This window comes from Haliotis cracherodii, unplaced genomic scaffold (assembly GCF_022045235.1).
Source record: "Haliotis cracherodii isolate W230 unplaced genomic scaffold, xgHalCrac1.p SCAF_55, whole genome shotgun sequence".
In the NCBI taxonomy this organism is placed as follows: domain Eukaryota; kingdom Metazoa; phylum Mollusca; class Gastropoda; order Lepetellida; family Haliotidae; genus Haliotis; species Haliotis cracherodii.
Window position 1 is genome coordinate 1 of NW_027266314.1, and position 21879 is coordinate 21879.

Below are 21879 nucleotides of genomic sequence, written 5' to 3' on the forward strand. Positions count from 1 at the left end.
TCCCTGTACATGGCACTACATTCACCCGTTCGCTTTATGCAAAGATTATTGACAGGAAAAACCAGACAGAAATGGCTTTATTTGCATTTTAGGCTGCACAGACATGCACCTGACGCCAGGTACCCAGGGGAGGCAACTTCCATGTCAACACCCAAGTTTCCTTCCGGGTCCTATCTTTCTCCTTGGGAGCTACTCGGCAAAACAAACACAACAATCACAACAACAACTACAACTACAACTGGACATGTCATGATAGACAAATAGAATGAAAATAAGGCATTTCTATTTTTTGATTGGTTTTTCCAGGGGAGAGCGCGAACGCAGTCCCCCACACTTATAAATTGCGCACCCGAGTCGTCCACATTTGGGATGATCGCAGGGGTCAACCAAGCCGATGTGCAATGGAAAGGTCTCGCCCCGGGCCCACAGCCTTGCGGATCACTGTAAAGCCTGTGCCAGGTAAGTATGCCTGAAACTGCAGCTTCCTAACCATCACTACAAACATGCACATCACCTCACTCGGGTGTGTTTTAAACAACACTTCACATATATTCCATTTCTGTTCAAACATGTATATACTTCCCTGTACATGGCACTACATTCACCCGTTCGCTTTATGCAAAGATTATTGACAGGAAAAACCAGACAGAAATGGCTTTATTTGCATTTTAGGCTGCACAGACATGCACCTGACGCCAGGTACCCAGGGGAGGCAACTTCCATGTCAACACCCAAGTTTCCTTCCGGGTCCTATCTTTCTCCTTGGGAGCTACTCGGCAAAACAAACACAACAATCACAACAACAACTACAACTACAACTGGACATGTCATGATAGACAAATAGAATGAAAATAAGGCATTTCTATTTTTTGATTGGTTTTTCCAGGGGAGAGCGCGAACGCAGTCCCCCACACTTATAAATTGCGCACCCGAGTCGTCCACATTTGGGATGATCGCAGGGGTCAACCAAGCCGATGTGCAATGGAAAGGTCTCGCCCCGGGCCCACAGCCTTGCGGATCACTGTAAAGCCTGTGCCAGGTAAGTATGCCTGAAACTGCAGCTTCCTAACCATCACTACAAACATGCACATCACCTCACTCGGGTGTGTTTTAAACAACACTTCACATATATTCCATTTCTGTTCAAACATGTATATACTTCCCTGTACATGGCACTACATTCACCCGTTCGCTTTATGCAAAGATTATTGACAGGAAAAACCAGACAGAAATGGCTTTATTTGCATTTTAGGCTGCACAGACATGCACCTGACGCCAGGTACCCAGGGGAGGCAACTTCCATGTCAACACCCAAGTTTCCTTCCGGGTCCTATCTTTCTCCTTGGGAGCTACTCGGCAAAACAAACACAACAATCACAACAACAACTACAACTACAACTGGACATGTCATGATAGACAAATAGAATGAAAATAAGGCATTTCTATTTTTTGATTGGTTTTTCCAGGGGAGAGCGCGAACGCAGTCCCCCACACTTATAAATTGCGCACCCGAGTCGTCCACATTTGGGATGATCGCAGGGGTCAACCAAGCCGATGTGCAATGGAAAGGTCTCGCCCCGGGCCCACAGCCTTGCGGATCACTGTAAAGCCTGTGCCAGGTAAGTATGCCTGAAACTGCAGCTTCCTAACCATCACTACAAACATGCACATCACCTCACTCGGGTGTGTTTTAAACAACACTTCACATATATTCCATTTCTGTTCAAACATGTATATACTTCCCTGTACATGGCACTACATTCACCCGTTCGCTTTATGCAAAGATTATTGACAGGAAAAACCAGACAGAAATGGCTTTATTTGCATTTTAGGCTGCACAGACATGCACCTGACGCCAGGTACCCAGGGGAGGCAACTTCCATGTCAACACCCAAGTTTCCTTCCGGGTCCTATCTTTCTCCTTGGGAGCTACTCGGCAAAACAAACACAACAATCACAACAACAACTACAACTACAACTGGACATGTCATGATAGACAAATAGAATGAAAATAAGGCATTTCTATTTTTTGATTGGTTTTTCCAGGGGAGAGCGCGAACGCAGTCCCCCACACTTATAAATTGCGCACCCGAGTCGTCCACATTTGGGATGATCGCAGGGGTCAACCAAGCCGATGTGCAATGGAAAGGTCTCGCCCCGGGCCCACAGCCTTGCGGATCACTGTAAAGCCTGTGCCAGGTAAGTATGCCTGAAACTGCAGCTTCCTAACCATCACTACAAACATGCACATCACCTCACTCGGGTGTGTTTTAAACAACACTTCACATATATTCCATTTCTGTTCAAACATGTATATACTTCCCTGTACATGGCACTACATTCACCCGTTCGCTTTATGCAAAGATTATTGACAGGAAAAACCAGACAGAAATGGCTTTATTTGCATTTTAGGCTGCACAGACATGCACCTGACGCCAGGTACCCAGGGGAGGCAACTTCCATGTCAACACCCAAGTTTCCTTCCGGGTCCTATCTTTCTCCTTGGGAGCTACTCGGCAAAACAAACACAACAATCACAACAACAACTACAACTACAACTGGACATGTCATGATAGACAAATAGAATGAAAATAAGGCATTTCTATTTTTTGATTGGTTTTTCCAGGGGAGAGCGCGAACGCAGTCCCCCACACTTATAAATTGCGCACCCGAGTCGTCCACATTTGGGATGATCGCAGGGGTCAACCAAGCCGATGTGCAATGGAAAGGTCTCGCCCCGGGCCCACAGCCTTGCGGATCACTGTAAAGCCTGTGCCAGGTAAGTATGCCTGAAACTGCAGCTTCCTAACCATCACTACAAACATGCACATCACCTCACTCGGGTGTGTTTTAAACAACACTTCACATATATTCCATTTCTGTTCAAACATGTATATACTTCCCTGTACATGGCACTACATTCACCCGTTCGCTTTATGCAAAGATTATTGACAGGAAAAACCAGACAGAAATGGCTTTATTTGCATTTTAGGCTGCACAGACATGCACCTGACGCCAGGTACCCAGGGGAGGCAACTTCCATGTCAACACCCAAGTTTCCTTCCGGGTCCTATCTTTCTCCTTGGGAGCTACTCGGCAAAACAAACACAACAATCACAACAACAACTACAACTACAACTGGACATGTCATGATAGACAAATAGAATGAAAATAAGGCATTTCTATTTTTTGATTGGTTTTTCCAGGGGAGAGCGCGAACGCAGTCCCCCACACTTATAAATTGCGCACCCGAGTCGTCCACATTTGGGATGATCGCAGGGGTCAACCAAGCCGATGTGCAATGGAAAGGTCTCGCCCCGGGCCCACAGCCTTGCGGATCACTGTAAAGCCTGTGCCAGGTAAGTATGCCTGAAACTGCAGCTTCCTAACCATCACTACAAACATGCACATCACCTCACTCGGGTGTGTTTTAAACAACACTTCACATATATTCCATTTCTGTTCAAACATGTATATACTTCCCTGTACATGGCACTACATTCACCCGTTCGCTTTATGCAAAGATTATTGACAGGAAAAACCAGACAGAAATGGCTTTATTTGCATTTTAGGCTGCACAGACATGCACCTGACGCCAGGTACCCAGGGGAGGCAACTTCCATGTCAACACCCAAGTTTCCTTCCGGGTCCTATCTTTCTCCTTGGGAGCTACTCGGCAAAACAAACACAACAATCACAACAACAACTACAACTACAACTGGACATGTCATGATAGACAAATAGAATGAAAATAAGGCATTTCTATTTTTTGATTGGTTTTTCCAGGGGAGAGCGCGAACGCAGTCCCCCACACTTATAAATTGCGCACCCGAGTCGTCCACATTTGGGATGATCGCAGGGGTCAACCAAGCCGATGTGCAATGGAAAGGTCTCGCCCCGGGCCCACAGCCTTGCGGATCACTGTAAAGCCTGTGCCAGGTAAGTATGCCTGAAACTGCAGCTTCCTAACCATCACTACAAACATGCACATCACCTCACTCGGGTGTGTTTTAAACAACACTTCACATATATTCCATTTCTGTTCAAACATGTATATACTTCCCTGTACATGGCACTACATTCACCCGTTCGCTTTATGCAAAGATTATTGACAGGAAAAACCAGACAGAAATGGCTTTATTTGCATTTTAGGCTGCACAGACATGCACCTGACGCCAGGTACCCAGGGGAGGCAACTTCCATGTCAACACCCAAGTTTCCTTCCGGGTTATGGTAAAAGTTAGGGGACGTAACTGTTGATGACTTCTTTTACCTGTCCTTTTGCGTGTGACACATGGATGCATTGTATAATATATTTTATGTGCGTTTTATACACAGTGTTTGTGCTATGTCTCACGCAGCTTGGTTCCCTGGGTATGCTCCGCTGGCGCTTCACATGACTGCACAATGGCCGCCTCCACCAGACGAACAAACATGGCCGACACGCCATGCATTTACTATAGAAAATCTCTAGAACGGGTGGTTAAAATGTTTTCTTAGCATTTCCATGAATGCTCTTGAAATGGATTTGTCACGAGAATAACGTTCATTGTTACTTTTAGTGAATGAAAACATTATTTAAACTGTTTCGAGACTCGCAAGTTGTGAAATGTAAACAATGACACATACCCCGTTTTCAACAGTGATATGTGCGTTAATATTTCGTGTCAGCTCAATGCTGTCACGAAATCGTATACATAATACATGGAATTGAACGACCACGTCAATGAAATACCGTTAGCGTCTTTTTTTTAGAAAATCTGTTTTCGCAAATGTCACCGATTATGACCCGTTTTCTCCCATTGTAAAATGGTGGTTTAGCGGCATTATTGAACACCCAGTATCCGTAATAATGGTGTTTAATGATAGGGTCTGTCATTGGTTCTGACATTTGGCCTCTGGATTTTATTCATATGAAAAGCCATTTATTTGGCATTTGTTTTCTCAATACACAAGGAAATTCATCATAAATAGGTGTAATAGTTTTGGAAAAATATTGGATTAATTTCAATCTGGTGTTTCTGAACTAGATATATATGTGTGCTTGTTAAAATGTCGGATCTGAATAGGATAATAATAAAGAATATGATCATAATTAATTTGACACAGTGACATACACATCCATGAATATTCTATATGATGCAATATAGCCACTGGGGAATCCTGAACAGAACAACATAAATAACTGTGCATACCATTTTTATTGAAAAATAGTTATGATTATAATCACTATGTTAGATGAAATATCACAAAGTATCACAAAAAAGGAACAGGGAATTAATACCTAAAAGTTACTCGCACATAAATGAAGGAAATTGTAAATGACCCTTGAAATTAATTCTCAAAAGAAATCTTTAGATAGTTGATAAGACCGTTACAAAAAAATAAAGTGACACATGTATCATATCTTAACCTTGTTAGTATATAGCTTTATGTAATAGTTTATTTGATGTAAAAGATAGTTTCAAATCCGCAATGTCAAGCTGTAAAAGGTGAAAATGTGACAGAGTAAGTGTTTCAACTTAGCGTGGAAGGGGAAGGGAGGAAAAGCCAACGCCTTGCAGGTGTTTCACTTTCAACACGTCGTTGTTTGTTGTTTGTTGTTTAACGCCGCACACAACAATATTATAGCTATATGACGGCGGTGCGTACAAATCGAGGATGGACCACATTACCGACAAGGAGCCAGGATTCACCAGACTCCATAATCTACAGGCCATGGTGATTTAGCTTGATATTACCGACAAGAGCCAGGATTCACATATTGATCTGCCAATGCATATATACAAACCCTGATGGCGCGGATCATTGCTTTTAATTTCAGTCATTGATTCTCTTGACTCAATAATCTACAGGCCACGGAGCTTTAGCTGTATATTTCTGACAAGGGCCAGGAGTCACAATGTCATATGGATCTACCAGTGTCTACAGTCAAACATCCCTATGATTAACTTGGATGTGTCCCTCTGTATTCCTTCATTATTTATCATTTTTGGTTATGTCAAAGCAGCTACATAGGTCCCTTCAACTTCAACTTCAACATAATGATGACATGTACCATTGCTTATACTTTGAGTCATTGACCCGTAAAGATTCCGAGGTAGAATAGGTCTTCAGCAACCCATGCTTGCCGTAAAAGGTGACTATGCTTGTCGTAAAAGGCGACTGACGGGATCGGGTGGTCAGGCTCGTTGACATGGTTGATGTATGTCATCGATCTCAATTACAATGGCAGTACACAATAGAATGGTCGTTCAATGTCCAATGACACTATAATAATATGATGACAGTGGTCAGAATCCGTGATGTGCTGGGCAAGGAATCAAAAGTGAGGAGTGAGTGAGTAAGTATGGATTTACGCCGCTTTTAGCAATATTCCAGCAATATCATGGCGGGGGAGACCAGAAATCGGCTTCACACATTCATCCCATGTCGGGAATCGAACCCGGGTCTTCCGCGTCAGAAATAATGAGCTTTCCTCACATATCTAGCTACTGGAAAGTTCCACACCGTGCTCACACAAAATAGAACATTACAGAAGTTTGGTAACAAACTATCACCGTCCGCGGAAGTTTACACACCACACTAGCACCTAAATATAATAAGTTCCCGACGACAGATCACTGTCCTAACACAATGCAATGAAAGTCTACCGAATCTCAACAGAAACAACGAACACAGTTACAATCATAGTTAAACAATAAAAAACACTGCCATAAATGATTAGAAAAATAATGTAAAATACCAAAAATAAGTGTCTGAAAGGGGCGTAGCTGGAGCCATTCACAGGGTGTGCAAGTTTGGAGATATTGATTGCGACAAAATGCATAGGGAGGGATAAGTTCCCCCACCTGCAGATTGGGGGCATTTCCCCAATTAAAAACATGTTTGGCCAAATATGACCGACATAATACTCTGTTTCATTTTGTGACTGTGTGGGACGTCTGACTGCATTTCGTTATTCCGTTATGAAACGTTATGACAGGAATCAATGAATGAATGATAATCTTCATTTCCTCCATTAGTTTCGGAGACGAAAAAACAACAACGACATATTAATAAAAAATGATTTTGAGCGTCTAGAAAGTGTCCGACATGCGTCGAGTTTTTCAATCATGAAATAGGTAAAAAAGATCACTTTGATCCACCTTGTACAAATGGTAATCACATGGTACCGGCGCCAATACGCACGTGATGTCCTTGGCATAGGATGCGTTTGGCCAAGCAAATACATTACGTACATATGGATTGTTGAAATACGCATTGACTGTTGAACAATAAGTTTCATCATATCTCAGCGTAGCATTATGAGTAAGTTTCGCTGCGGCACTCTGCCGTTGGAAATAGAACAAAGTAGATTTGCTCGCCCAAAGACTTCACTTTAAGACAGAATACTAGTATGTAACTGTGACGTTGTGGAAGACGAAGTACATTTCTAGCTGATTTGTTGTTTCTATTCAGACCTTTGGAAATTACCATTCTGGCATTATCCTACATTGTTACAGATAATATTATCTTCTGTCGACCAGAGGGCTCTTAATGCGGAACGATTGGTCTATTAAACCCTTGGCACACAATCTATCCTAAACGTCCAGGAAGAAAACAAAAGCTTTCACTATAACCTGTTTCTATTCAGACCTGATGTACGACCTGTGGAAATTACCTGTGACGTAATTAAATAACGATGACCTGCAACTAAGCAAGTCACAGAGCCTGACCGTTTCGTCGCCCCTTACGATAAGCATAGATTGCAGGGGACCCGGAATCCAAAATTAATCCTTGACCTTGACAAATTCAATCCAATCAAATGCGAGAACGTTGCTTGTCAGCCATCATGAATGTAAAATCAAACTAGGTGTGAAAACGAGCTCTGTGCTCTGTGCTCTGAAACTCTTCGCAAATGTAAACAAACCAAATTCATATTTTACACTGCATTTTCTACTACTTGGAGAGATCCATTAGTGTCACTTCCACAAGATGCCATGTCTGACGTAAAATCATACACAACGGCTTACAATAGAAACAACGACAACAAACAAATACATGTATTAATAAACACATCAGATTAATTCTGATTACTTGTAATTGTCATATAAACAAGCTACTGAATAGCCACTTCATTGTATATATCCCTTAAAACTGAACGTACAGTAAACCACGGTTAAAACGAACTCGAAGGGACCACTAACTTTAGTTCGTTATAACCGCAGCTCGTTATAAGTATATATACAGCATATATACAACAAATGGCCCGGACTAAAAAATAGTTCGTTATATGGGTCAGTTCGTTATAAGCGTGTTCGTTATAACCGAATATTACTGTATTTCGCTTTGTCAAATTGATCATAGTTTTATGAAATATATGTGCACATATTTCAGAAGGATTTAAAAATGAAAAAAAAGGTTTATGGCCGATTGACTGACGGTGTCGACAGGCCATTGATGTTTCCGATGCACAGGTGCACGTTTGATCAAAGCCGATACTAACGGCTCCTCGAATGTCGGCCTGATATTCAATATTACCGCCACAATAGCGACATAGGCAAAACCTATTTATGGCCATGACTTAAACATTACTTTTCAAAATGAAGTGAAATTGTGTATATGTTTAGTTAGTTTTGGGATCGACACGTATGTTCCGTATTTTACGATGTCTAAAATTTGACCTTTGTCGTTTGACCATATGGGAAAACTTATATGGCCTACGACAGAAGTTGTTGTGTCAGGGATAAATGTATCTGTTACACATACGTTCACGGACCTGACACGATGGCTGAAAATATCCATCAGAAAACAAGACATAAAGGTATTATCTAACATGTACATATGGCTTTACATCCAGCTAGAACCAATGAGATACTGGCCATCACAGTGTCACATCTTGCTGCTGCTGCTGCTGATGCTGCTTGATGTCCGTGACACGGCAGCACATGGCGTTGTCGAGTAGGTGTACGACGATGTGCATTGGTACACAGCCGAGTGGAGGTTGTTGGCGTTTGTCGTCAAAGTTATAAATCTCTATGGCCTGAGCGAAAACGATATATCCACCCACGCCGTGTTATAACTGCATCAAACAATCAGTACACTTGTGCCATAAGTTCCTGTGTGTTTGTTTCAGGTGCGGCGGCAGTTGATAAAGTGTGAGTGAGTGAGTGCGTGCGTGGGGGTTAATGCCGCTTTTAACAGTATTCCAGTTATATCGCGGCGTGTCAACTTTATGTGTGAGGAAAGCCCGAAGTGATGCAGGTCTCAGACGTTAACCACTTTGGTGAAACCCATGAGCACCGCCGTAGTGTACAAGCCTAGTGATTAGAACAGCCCAACACATTGAAGGAATCATTTTCCAGAAGTGTTGGAGTTGTTGGCCCAAGCTACCCATGTCCCTACCTTCACCCCGAACCTCCACCCCCCCCCCCACCCCCCACCCCCACACACACCCACCCCACGCCCCCTCCCTACGCTTCACTTCGCATACAGACAAACTTGCCTAGACTGTGGCTTAGTTAGTGTTGTGAAGTAGGCTGTATTCATATACTCTTCTATATGACGGTGGTTGGAGTACTCTAATACCTAGTTCCCCGTCCATCATTCGGTGAAACAAACTACATATTATTTTCTCACGGATTTTGAGTATTTTGGCTCAGTCAAGCTGTTGCGGCGACAAACCATCATTCATTAAGAGTTTTAAAAACGTTTTGATAAATATGTTCTACCAATCATGGAATAATACTACCAAGGTTACATCCTGTATAAAGAGTTTAAAAATCTCCTGGAACCAGAAAATACCTTTCCATTATTGCTGAAATAAAATATCGAAATGATAAGGCTTAGATCCGGGCTACTACGACTAAAGGTAAACGAAGGTAGATGGGCTGATATTGATTTACGTTTACGGCTCTGTCCCATATGTGAAACAAGTATAGAGAATGAATATCATTTTACTTTAGAATGTGAATATTACAACGATATTTGACAACTGTACTTACCAACAACTTTTTGCCATAATCCAAATATGCATAAATTTAAAATGCTCCTGTCATACTCATGGACAACTTAGAAAACTATGTAAATACCTGTATTACAGCTATGAAAGAAGACGTAATTATGAAAAGCTTGTAAATCTGTAAATTTGTAACTGACATTACCTTTTTCCATGTCTCACTCTCTTTCAAATGTATGTATTGTATATGGGCCAGTGGCCTTAGTACAAATAAAAGACTTCTTCTTCGCACTACCATATTCTATAACATCATCATGCATCATGAGGTTTAAGTAGAATGTTGGACAAATGTCATTTCTTTTTTGGGGTGATCGAGGTTGGGAACAATTTGTTTGACATGCTAACAGCAAACCGGGTACAGGGGTTGAGGAACTCGAGCATGTTATCTTTCGTTTGAAGAAAACATGATTCATTTCATATACGAATAATGAAAACAAAATGTCTCGTTTTGGTCTGTCGCTATGGCCAAATGTAAGAGGGTGAGCTGTTACAACTGCAGATAACTAAGGCGATATTCGTGCTACAGGGGGCACGGGTTGAGTGAGTGAGTGAAATGGGTTTAACCCCGCTTTTTACAGTATTCCAGTTATATCACGGCGTGTCAGCTTAATGTGGGAGGAAAGCCCGAAGTGATCCAGGTCTCAGACGTTTACCACTTCGGTGAAACCCACGAGCACGGGTATGGTGCTCACAAACCTAGAAACATAATCGGGTCGAGCCGGGATTCGAACCCACAATCATAGGTTTCTGGCGTTCCCAAGAGACGCAACTCTGCACAGCACATCGCGGCGCCTTAGACGACTAGGCCACCCGTGCCCCCGGCACAGGTTGACCAATCGTAGAAGACACAGCACTTTACCGTGAACACTTGCGTCCCTGGTGTGCCATGAACCTATAAACGTGAATCTAACATTCGCCCTGGTTATGATTCCTGGCTTGCCAAGGACTATACCCATGCTGGTTGGGTTTACCAATGAGATAAACGTCTAAAAACTGAATCACTTCCAGCTTGACTCACCATTAAGCTGAAAGATCCTTGATACTGTGCAAAGCAACATAAAAAAACATCTCACCAAACTCATTCATGCGTTCATGCGACAACGTGAAACAAATGTCTTCACTGCATCCAACAATGCTTCAATAATCTTTGGATTCAAAGTGTCAAATTTACCTTAAGACACATGAGAATTTCCACGATGTGGGGGTAGGAATGGCGGTAACTATCGGGGGACAGGCCATAAAATAACCGAGACAATAGCTACATCCCGTTCATTCACATGTGGACACCCAGTAATATTGCGAGTGTACGTATTGGGATCTCCAGAGATGAGACGAGCCCTTTTGTTCTCCGAGCAGTATGTGGACGGATACACCTGCTATTAGTTTAAGGCCAGTACAGCCTGTCTGAACTGAACTGAACTGAACTGAACCAAACCGAACCCAACCCAACCCAACCCAGCCAAACCCAACCGAAATTTATTACACTCAGCCTGCAAACTGCAGCATAAGAGGTACAGTGTATATGTACAATATTATATATACGTGTTATGTACAGTGTAAACATGCACGTATGTTGAACTTGGGTTTGTAACACACATTAAATCAAACATGAGAAAGCAAGCAGAGGTGAGGTACAAAATAAACAGTAAAGATTTGAAGATGCTGACATGAAATTAACACACTAAAGGCAGACATAATAATTTTACTGAAAATTATTGTTCCTACTTAATAGATTTGGTTATGTGCAAAAATGTTTACGAATAGGCTTTTTCCTATCAGTTTCAAGATTGGGACAGACACAAAGATACCGTATTCGACGTAATAAACGCCCAGGGCGCTCTCAAAATTAGAAATAGGAGGCTCTTATTAGAATATAATTTTGGTGAAAAATGTTGAAAGAGTTGAAAGATAAATTTCTTGGTTTATGCTGACAGCCCGAAATGTTTATATACGACAAATATATTTTTCCCAGAATTTAATTGCCCATAATTAAGGGTACACATAACACACGAGTGAGTATTATACGCGAATAATTAATCTTGTGTACATTGATCCATGGGAAGGGGTGCTAATTGGTATTGTTCACTAGCCAATATAATATCAAATATCGCCATGGGCGCTTATTAGAACGAAGCGCTTATTACATCGAATACGGTAATGACATGCCTAACCCATATCGTTTAGGTTACATAAATTACACTTTCAATTAATGGGATTTTGTCCCAGCTACCTGTCTCAATTGGAAGATAATGATTTAAGGTTCTAAATCTAAGCAATATTCCCAGTAGTTCTTCTCTTGCAGAATACTTAGGTACGATTCGAAATGAAGATGTATCATTTTAACAATATAATAACCTTGAATTTAGTTTTGATGTTAATTTTTAGCCAATGGATACTTTCGGATTTCTGTCATGTCCAAATGTAGCTTACCCAAGTTCATCAAACGTTATATTTATGCAGATTATCCATTTATCCATTTATCCATTTATCCATTATCCATTCATCCATAACCCACATGATTAATGTTGGCCATACCGCATTCTATGTGTGTGACCAATGTACTTGAGTATTATCCTCTTATCCATTATCCATTTATCCATTATCCATTATCCATTATCCATTTATCCATTATCCTCTTATCCATTATCCATTTATCCAATTATCCATTTATCCATTATCAATTATCCATTTATCCATTTGTCCATTTATCCATTTATCCATTATCCATTTATCCATTATCCACTTATCCGTTATCCATTTATCCAATTATCCATTTATCCATTATCCATTATCCATTATCCATTATCCATTTATCCATTATCCATTCATCCATTTATTCATTATCCCTTCATCCATTTATCCATTATTCATTTATCCATTATCCATTTATCCATTTATCCATTTATCTATTTATCCATTATCCACATGACTAATGGTGGCCATAACGCATTCTATGTGTGTGACCAATGTACTTGAGTAATATCTTAAGAAACCAACACAATATATCCTGATCTCAGGCCTGCGTGGGTCAACACTCATTCTCTGTATGAAACCTTTTTTAACAAAGCCTGAAAAGGCAGTTGGAGTCATCATTTCTTACATGTTTTGATTACTGTCAATATTTCCGCCGAATACAAACTAACAACTGCAGAGAACAGAACGTTTCGGGAAATGGAAATATATTTTCAAAAAAGGATAAGATCCTACAGCAAACTCTCTCCCAACGATGACTCGATGACAACAGCCGGTACATTAGAAATGACATTGACACCTGCACACCAGAGTGTTATGTCAGTTGAAAACCTGGATGAATATATAGATGTGGTTGAACAGTGGACACACAATTATCACAATAAATATATTCCGTTTCGGGGATGCACAATTTACAATTTGCACAATGTATCTAATTAGTGACCGAGTTTGTATCACAGTGTTCAGAATTACAAGACAAAGCAAATATGTAGTTTAATCTGAAGAATATATATAGTATAATTCAAATCTGAAATCTTTAATATATGATCGATGTTTTTTAAAACTACACACTCTGAGTTTGCCCTCACATGTAAAAGGTTCAAAAGCAACGTAGTTTTCAAAATTTGTATTACAACCTTTTAATATTTTCTAAAGGGACAAGAGGTCATGTTCGAGAGCCTAATAGCTGGTAGCCACTGGTAGCATAATTTAATTTTTGTAAGAATATCTAAAAAAAAAATGTTTTCAATTGTTGGCTTATTATTTTCGAAATTTCTATTTTTTTAACGTAACTTCGAAAATTTTCTCGTTATTTCATGTTTATTTAAAATAATGAATTTGAAATTTCGAAAAAAGTTAAATAAATGAAATAACGAGAAAATGATTAAAATATCCAGAAAAGACGCGAAATTTTGTATAAAATATTCAGTAATTGAAATAGCGAGAAAAATACTTGGAGCATAGTGCTTGTTTCTTTGTTTGTAGTCGACGAGGCTTCTGCACTTGTACACGGTAGACGTGACTCCAGATTGGTATATCAGGTATATTTTCAGCGGAGTCGACCTGTGAAGATCCGGGTTAGAATACGTCTCAGCAACCCATGCTTGCTGTAAAAGGCAACTATGCTTGTCGAAAGAGGCGACTAACGGGATCGGGTGGTCAGGCTCGCTGACGTGGTCGATGCATGTCATCGTATTCCAGTTGCGTGGATCGATGGTCATGAAGTCAGTCACTGGATTGTGTGGTCCAGATTCGATTATTTACAGACCGCTGCCCCATGCTGGAATATTGCTGAGTGCTGCGTTAAACAACAAACTGACAAAACAAATTTCAGCGGTGAATGCGGTGTCGTGTCGCTGTTTTTTCTGTGTTGTTTGCAGGAGTGTTGCTGTGCGGCGGCAGGCAACAGGCGGGCGCTTAATGTTTGGTGGGGCATGTTTGCCCTATCCGCGAACACACGGTGTCGTCACCGATTTTCGGTAACCCATTCATGTGTTTATCACAGCTCTTTACAAACTCTGTTATTTATTTGAAAAATAAATGTCTACTCACTTAAAGCCTTGGAAGTAAATTGGTTTTTGTCCTTGTGTGGTCGGGTGACCTTGGGTAGGTCATGACACTAAACAACCCCATGACACGACGTTCACATCACTCCCTACCCTCTCGTCACACGACAACCACAACGCTCCCTACACTCACGACATATGACATCCACAACACCCAATACACTGGCGTCACATGACAACCACAACACTCCTTACACACACGTCTCACGTCAACCACAGCACTCCCCACGCTATACCACATGAAAACCACATCACTCCCTACCCTCTCGTCATATGACAACCACATCACTCCCTACCCTCTCGTCACATAAGAACCACTACACTCATGTCACATGACAACCACAACACTCCCTACCCTCTCGTCACATGAGAACCACATCACTCCCCAACCTCACGTCACATGACAACCATATCACTCACTACCCTCTCGTCAAATGACAACCACAACTCTCCCTACCCTCTCGTAACATGACAACCACACCACTCCCTACACTCTCCTCACATGACAACAACATCACTCACTACACTCACTTCACATGACAACCACAAGACTTCCTACACTCTCGTCACATGAGAACCACTACACGCATGTCACATGACAACCACATCACTCCCTACCCTGTCGTCACATGACAACCACATCACTCCTTACACTCACATCACATGACAACCACATCACTCCCTACCCTCTAGTCAAATGACAACCACATCACTCTCTACCCTCTCCTCACATGACAACAACATCACTCCCTACATTCTCCTCACATGACAACCACAGGACTCCCTACCCTCTCCTCACATGACAACAACATCACTCCCTACACTCTCCTCACATGACAACCACATCACTCACTACACTCACGTCACATGACAACCACATCACTCCCTACACTCTCCTCACATGACAACAACAGGACTCCCTACACTCTCCTCACATGACAACCACATCACTCCCTACCCTCTCCTCACATGACAACCACAGGACTCCCTACACTCTCGTCACATGACAACCACATCACTCACTACACTCACGTCACATGACAACCACATCACTCCCTACCCTCTCCTCACATGACAACCACATCACTCACTACACTCACGTCACATGACAACCACAGGACTCCCTACACTCTCGTCACATGACAACCACATCACTCACTACACTCACGTCACATGACAACCACAGGACTCCCTACACTCTCGTCACATGAGAACCACTACACTCCCTATACTCACGTCACACGGCAGCCACGGCACTCCCTACACAATATCACATGACAACCGCATCACTCCCAACACTATAACACATGACAACCACAACGCCCCCTACACACCCGTCATATGACATCCACAATACCCAATACACTCACGTCACATGACAACCACATCACTCCCTACACTCTCGTCACATGAAAAACACAACACTCCCTACACTCACGTCACATGACAACCACAACACTCCCTACACTGATATCACGTGACATAAAAAGCACTCCCTAAACTCATGTCACATGACATCTACAACCCTCCCTACATTCCTGTCACATGACATCCATATCACTCTCTACACTCATTTAACATTATATCCACATCACTCCCTACACTCACGTCACATGACAACCACGGCACTCCCTACGCTACCGTCATATGACAATCACAACACTCCCTACACTATGTTACATGACAATCACAACGCTCCCTACACTCTCGTCACATGACAAACACGGCAACTCCTACGCTCAAGTCACATGACAACCACAAGTCTCCCTACACTCACGTCACATGACAACCACGGCACTCCCTACACTCCCGTCGCATGACATCCACAACTCTCCCTACACTATGTTACACGACAATCACAACGCACCTTACACTCACGTCATATCACAACCACGGCAACTCCTACACTCACGTCACATGACATCCACAACACCCAATACACTCACGTCACATGACAACAACAAAAGTCCCTACACTGGTGACATAAAAAGCGCTCCCTAAACTCATGTCATCAACAACGCTCCCTACATTCCCGTCACATGACATCAATATCACTCTCTACACTCATGTAACAATATATCCACAGCACGCCCTAGACTCATCTCACATGACAACTACAACACTCCCTACACTCACGTCACATGACAACTACAACACTCCCTACACTCACGTCACATGACAACCACGGCACTCCCTACTCTCACGTCAAATGACAACCACGGCACTCCCTACTCTCACGTCAAATGACAACCACAACACTCCCTACACTCACGTCACATGACAACCACAGCACTCTCTACACTCACGTCACATGACAACCACAACACTCCCTACACTTACGTCACATGACAACCACGGCACTTTCTACACTCACGTCACATGACAACCACAACACCCAATACACTCACAACAACCCTCCCTACACTGATGTCACGTGACATAAAAAGCACTCCCTAAACTCATGTCACATGACATCTACAACTCTCCCTACACTCACGTCACATGACATGACAACCACGGCACTCCATACTCTATATCACATGACAACCACATCACTCCCTACATTCACGTCACATGAGAACCACATCACTCCCTACATTCACGTCACATGACATCCACAACACTCCCTACATTCACGTCACATGACAACCACAACACTGCCTACGCTCACGTCACATGACAACCACATCACTCCTTACACTCACATCACATGACAACCACATCACTCACTACACTCACGTCACATGACAACCACAACACTGCCTACGCTCACGTCACATGACAACCACATCACTCCTTACACTCACATCACATGACAACCACATCACTCACTACACTCACGTCACATGACAACCACAACATTGCCTACGCTCATGTCACATGACAACCACATCACTCCTTACACTCACATCACATGACAACCACATCACTCACTACACTCACGTCACATGACAACCACAACATTGCCTACACTATATCACATGACAACCACATCACAGCCTACATTCACGTCACATGACAACCACATCACTCCCTACATTCACGTCTCATGACATCCACAACACTCCCTACATTCACGTCACATGAAAACCACAACACTGCCTACACTCATATCACATGACAACCACAGCACTCCCTACATTCACGTCACATGACAACCACAACACTGCCTACACTCACGTCACATGACATCCACAACTCTCCCTACACTCACGTCACATGACAACCACATCACTCACTACACTCACGTCACATGACATCCACAACACTCACTACACTCACGTCACATGACATCCACAACTCTCCCTACATTCACGTCACATGACATCCACAACACTCCCTACATTCACGTCACATGAAAACCACAACACTGCCTACACTCATGTCACATGACAACCACATCACTCCTTACACTCACATCACATGACAACCACAACACTCCTTACACTCACGTCACATCACATACACAGCATTCCCTACACTCATAACTATAGAGAGTAATACACCATGGTAGGTTTTGATCCATAGCGTAGAGGATCCGGGTATCAAATTTATTTCACTCTGAAGATAATGCGTGAAACGTATTTGATGTGTTTACTAATTGTTCCAAGTTCAAACTCGCCATCTGCTGATGGATAGATTTAACACGACACTGTTTCGAAAATGTTAACTGTACCATCAAAATATACCTGCCTATCTATATACAATTGATAATCTGTAATTCAAAAATATTTTTCTTTTACTTTGAGCTCTGAATTTACATATATAGAACAAATAGAATGTTTAGGCAGTGATGACCACCTCCGTGGTCTAGTGGTAGAGCGTCCGCCCGGAGAGCGGAAGGTCCGGGGTTCGATCCCCGACCGCGTCACACCAAAAGACAATAAAAGATGGTACTTGTTGTTACCCTGTCTGGCGTTCGGCATTAAGGGGCTAAAAGAAGGACTGGTCGGCTCGGGGTCAGTATATTGTGTCTGGGTGGGGTATTCATGTTAAACTGCGGCATGGTATCTCAGTGAGCTAGCACTATAAATCGGCATCAGTCCGGACTAGTACAAGGAGCCACACACACACATGTACATGCACGTCGCTATATAAGTGCTATAATCTTGGACGTTCAGTTGTTCCCTTTGTTCAGTGTTTGTCCAGTTGGTTCCTTTGTTCTGTGTTTATCCAGTTGGTTCCTTTGTTCAGTGTTTGTCCAGTTGGTTCCTTTGTTCAGTGTTTATCCAGTTGGTTCCTTTGTTCAGTGTTTATCCAGTTGGTTCCTTTGTTCAGTGTTTATCCAGTTGGTTCCTTTGTTCAGTGTTTATCCAGTTGGTTCCTTTGTTCAGTGTTTGTTCAGTTGGTTCCTTTGTTCTGTGTTTATCCAGTTGGTTCCTTTGTTCAGTGTTTGTCCAGTTGGTTCCTTTGTTCAGTGTTTGTTCAGTTGGTTCCTTTGTTCAGTGTTTATCCAGTTGGTTCCTTTGTTCAGTGTTTATCCAGTTGGTCTCTTTGTTCAGTGTTTATCCAGTTGGTTCCTTTGTTCAGTGTTTGTCCAGTTGGTTACTTTGTTCAGTGTTTGTTCAGTTGGTCTCTTTGTTCAGTGTTTGTTCAGTTGGTCCCTTTGTTCAGTGTTTGTTCAGTTGGTCTCTTTGTTCATTTTTTGTTCAGTTGGTCTCTTTGTTCAGTGTTTGTTCAGTTGGTCTCTTTGTTCAGTGTTTGTTCAGTTGTTTCCTTTGTTCAGTTGGTCTCTTTGTTCAGTGTTTGTTCAGTTTGTCGCATTGTTCAGTGTTTATTCAGTTGGTCCCTTTGTTCAGAGTTTGTTCAGTTGGTCCCTTTGTTCAGAGTTTGTTCAGTTGGTCCCTTTGTTCAGTGTATGTCCAGTTGGTTCCTTTGTTCAGTGTTTGTCCAGTTGGTCTCTTTGTTCAATGCTTGTTCAGTTGTTCCCTTCGTTCATGGTTTGTTCAGTTGGTCTCTTTGTTCAGTGTTTGTTCAGTTTGTCGCATTGTTCAGTGTTTGTTCAGTTGTTCCCTTTGTTTATGGTTTGTTCAGTTGGACCCTTTGTTCAGTGTTGTTCAATGATAACCGAAGTGGTCATTCCCTGGCATTAACGCTTTATGTATTTTGTATGCCCGTTTGAACATAACTAGCTCCGTGTGTACATCACATGCCAAATATCTTAAAGTTAATGAATGAATTTTGTCTGTAAATAACAATGTAAAATGTTATTAACATCATTTATGTTTCTTGTAATTAAGAAATGATAAGACCAGTGACATAAACAATGAACAATGGTGTCTACTGTCCATACAGACTTGCACATTAGCCGTGTGGCCTGTCAGTAGTTTCTGCAATAATGCCTTGTAACATGACATTCCATAATCCCTCCCTTCCTCATTAACTCAAAAGTATACGCTTGAAAATTGGATTTGACAAAACAGCCACAAACTTTATGAAACCGGTGGCGGAAACACTTTAAACTAAAGGTCCAAAACACAACTATTATACCGTAGAGACAGGTGCATTAGGGAAAAAGAAATGGTTTAAACATATTTATTTTCATAAAAGTGTGAAAATAGATTGGTTAACAAGCGAAGCGCGTATGTTAATACCGATCCATTACACATAGGATATATTACAATAAATACATCAATGAAGGTTAGATGTAACAAATAAATTGTACATGCCAAGCTAGATGTATATATATAATAAATCTATTTGCAGTTTATATTAAACAATTTATTTAACTGAAAATCCGCCAGTGTTTATGATGCAGTTTTGAATATAATCTAATATTAGGGTTGTCCTTCCTTACCCAAATACGATTTTCCGCATAACACTGTTTGGAAAGAATAAACATGTTGGTAAAAATAAATTTCATTTCGAAGAACATAGAAATTTGTACACACAAAAAAGAAGTGTATAGCATAGTTATGATATCCACAGGAACAAGTTTTAGTATCCAAGATATATCTATCATACTGACCTGCGCTAAGATCGCTGCAGCCAAGCCTGAGGCAACTGTGAATAATTTGACATAACTTCATAATTTGTGTTTTTCCGAAACTGTATTAGGAATAAGCCTACAAAGATATTCCGGGGAGAAATGGTTAAACACATACATTTATAGATCTAAAAGAAAAATAAATGTGGGTTAACCAGCCGGCAGCTGACTTATATATCCAACACAAATGTACGGTGTAGGCCAACAAGATGTTGCCAGATACCCGTTGTGATCCACAGTTATCAACTGACAGTAAAACACTACATTAGCGTTGAACTCTCAACGTGACTTGCAACATTAATTCTAGAAATGATTCTGGTGAATCGCCACAATGTGCTCATGTGCAGATGTGGGGTGAGGTTCCACACATAATTGGTAACAAGCGCCATGAAAAAGTCTGACAGTTTCAAAACTAAAAGTTACTAATGTTCAGAATCAGATTCTTTATTTAAGAAATAAACGACGAGTGGGAGTTGTTTATCGTACAATAGAACACTGCAGGGAGAATAAACCATGATGGGCGCAGTATTTAAATTTACATTGAACCCGAGCTCGGCAATGTCGGACAAGTCCATTTTATGCACATGTGGATATTTTCCGTATATTCTCACAATCCTCCCATCGATTACCTGTATTTTCTCTCCATCGCGTTTAGCTGCGTTGTCTAGCAACATCTATGAGAACAGCTCACTCGACACTCCCCTCTTAAAAATAACGTCGTCATATATACGACGTCATCAAGTTGCGAGCACGTGTTCGAATCTCCAGAAATGACTTCATGATAGAGCAATGTGTTATCGTGAAATAAACCACGATTCGTTCTACATTGTTCTTTGCCATTTATTGCGTCGATATTTTATATTTCTCTTTTAAACACCATCGGTGGTACATGATCAATAGTATAACATATGATATAAAACATGTAGAACGGCGAATCAATGACTCAAGATGACAGGGAGTATACATTTATATTTAACCATGAGTATACACGATTAGTTAATGCGACTTCAGATTGTATTCTGTATATATGACTTCATACTTCATTCTTTGTTAATAAGTGCTAGGAACCTACCAAGCTGCTTTAAGTCTTTACATCTAGGAGAACATAAGAGGCGTTTTAGATTCGAAATGTGTGGGTAGATGAGGTATTTACTATCGATAAGTGTTGTTATTTGTTTTCTAAAAGCCTCATAACGAAATAAATAGTGAAATTCATTTGCAATGCCTGGTGAGTTACATAATTTACATGAGCGTTCTTCTCCAGGAGTACTGTTCCATCTTCCGGTCTCAGTGGGGTGATGATGGTTTCATGTTCGTAATTTGAGTAGTGGGTATGATACTGATTTAGGAAGCAA

At 41.5% G+C, this 21879-nt stretch overlaps 7 non-coding genes across 7 annotated transcripts; all 7 read right to left on the reverse strand.

Annotated features, from left to right (window-relative positions):
- Positions 1 to 303: 303 nt before the first annotated feature.
- On the reverse strand, positions 304 to 467 carry LOC139444544 (U1 spliceosomal RNA). The gene has a single exon (XR_011651814.1). It is a non-coding gene; the product is annotated as a U1 spliceosomal RNA (small nuclear RNA).
- A 416-nt stretch (positions 468 to 883) lies between these two features.
- Positions 884 to 1047, reverse strand: LOC139444556 (U1 spliceosomal RNA). Its single transcript, XR_011651825.1, has one exon. It is a non-coding gene; the product is annotated as a U1 spliceosomal RNA (small nuclear RNA).
- A 416-nt stretch (positions 1048 to 1463) lies between these two features.
- On the reverse strand, positions 1464 to 1627 carry LOC139444568 (U1 spliceosomal RNA). Its single transcript, XR_011651836.1, has one exon. It is a non-coding gene; the product is annotated as a U1 spliceosomal RNA (small nuclear RNA).
- Positions 1628 to 2043: 416 nt separating this feature from the next.
- Positions 2044 to 2207, reverse strand: LOC139444501 (U1 spliceosomal RNA). Its single transcript, XR_011651775.1, has one exon. It is a non-coding gene; the product is annotated as a U1 spliceosomal RNA (small nuclear RNA).
- Positions 2208 to 2623: 416 nt separating this feature from the next.
- Positions 2624 to 2787, reverse strand: LOC139444513 (U1 spliceosomal RNA). Its single transcript, XR_011651786.1, has one exon. It is a non-coding gene; the product is annotated as a U1 spliceosomal RNA (small nuclear RNA).
- Positions 2788 to 3203: 416 nt separating this feature from the next.
- Positions 3204 to 3367, reverse strand: LOC139444524 (U1 spliceosomal RNA). Its single transcript, XR_011651795.1, has one exon. It is a non-coding gene; the product is annotated as a U1 spliceosomal RNA (small nuclear RNA).
- A 416-nt stretch (positions 3368 to 3783) lies between these two features.
- On the reverse strand, positions 3784 to 3947 carry LOC139444525 (U1 spliceosomal RNA). Its single transcript, XR_011651796.1, has one exon. It is a non-coding gene; the product is annotated as a U1 spliceosomal RNA (small nuclear RNA).
- Positions 3948 to 21879: the final 17932 nt, after the last annotated feature.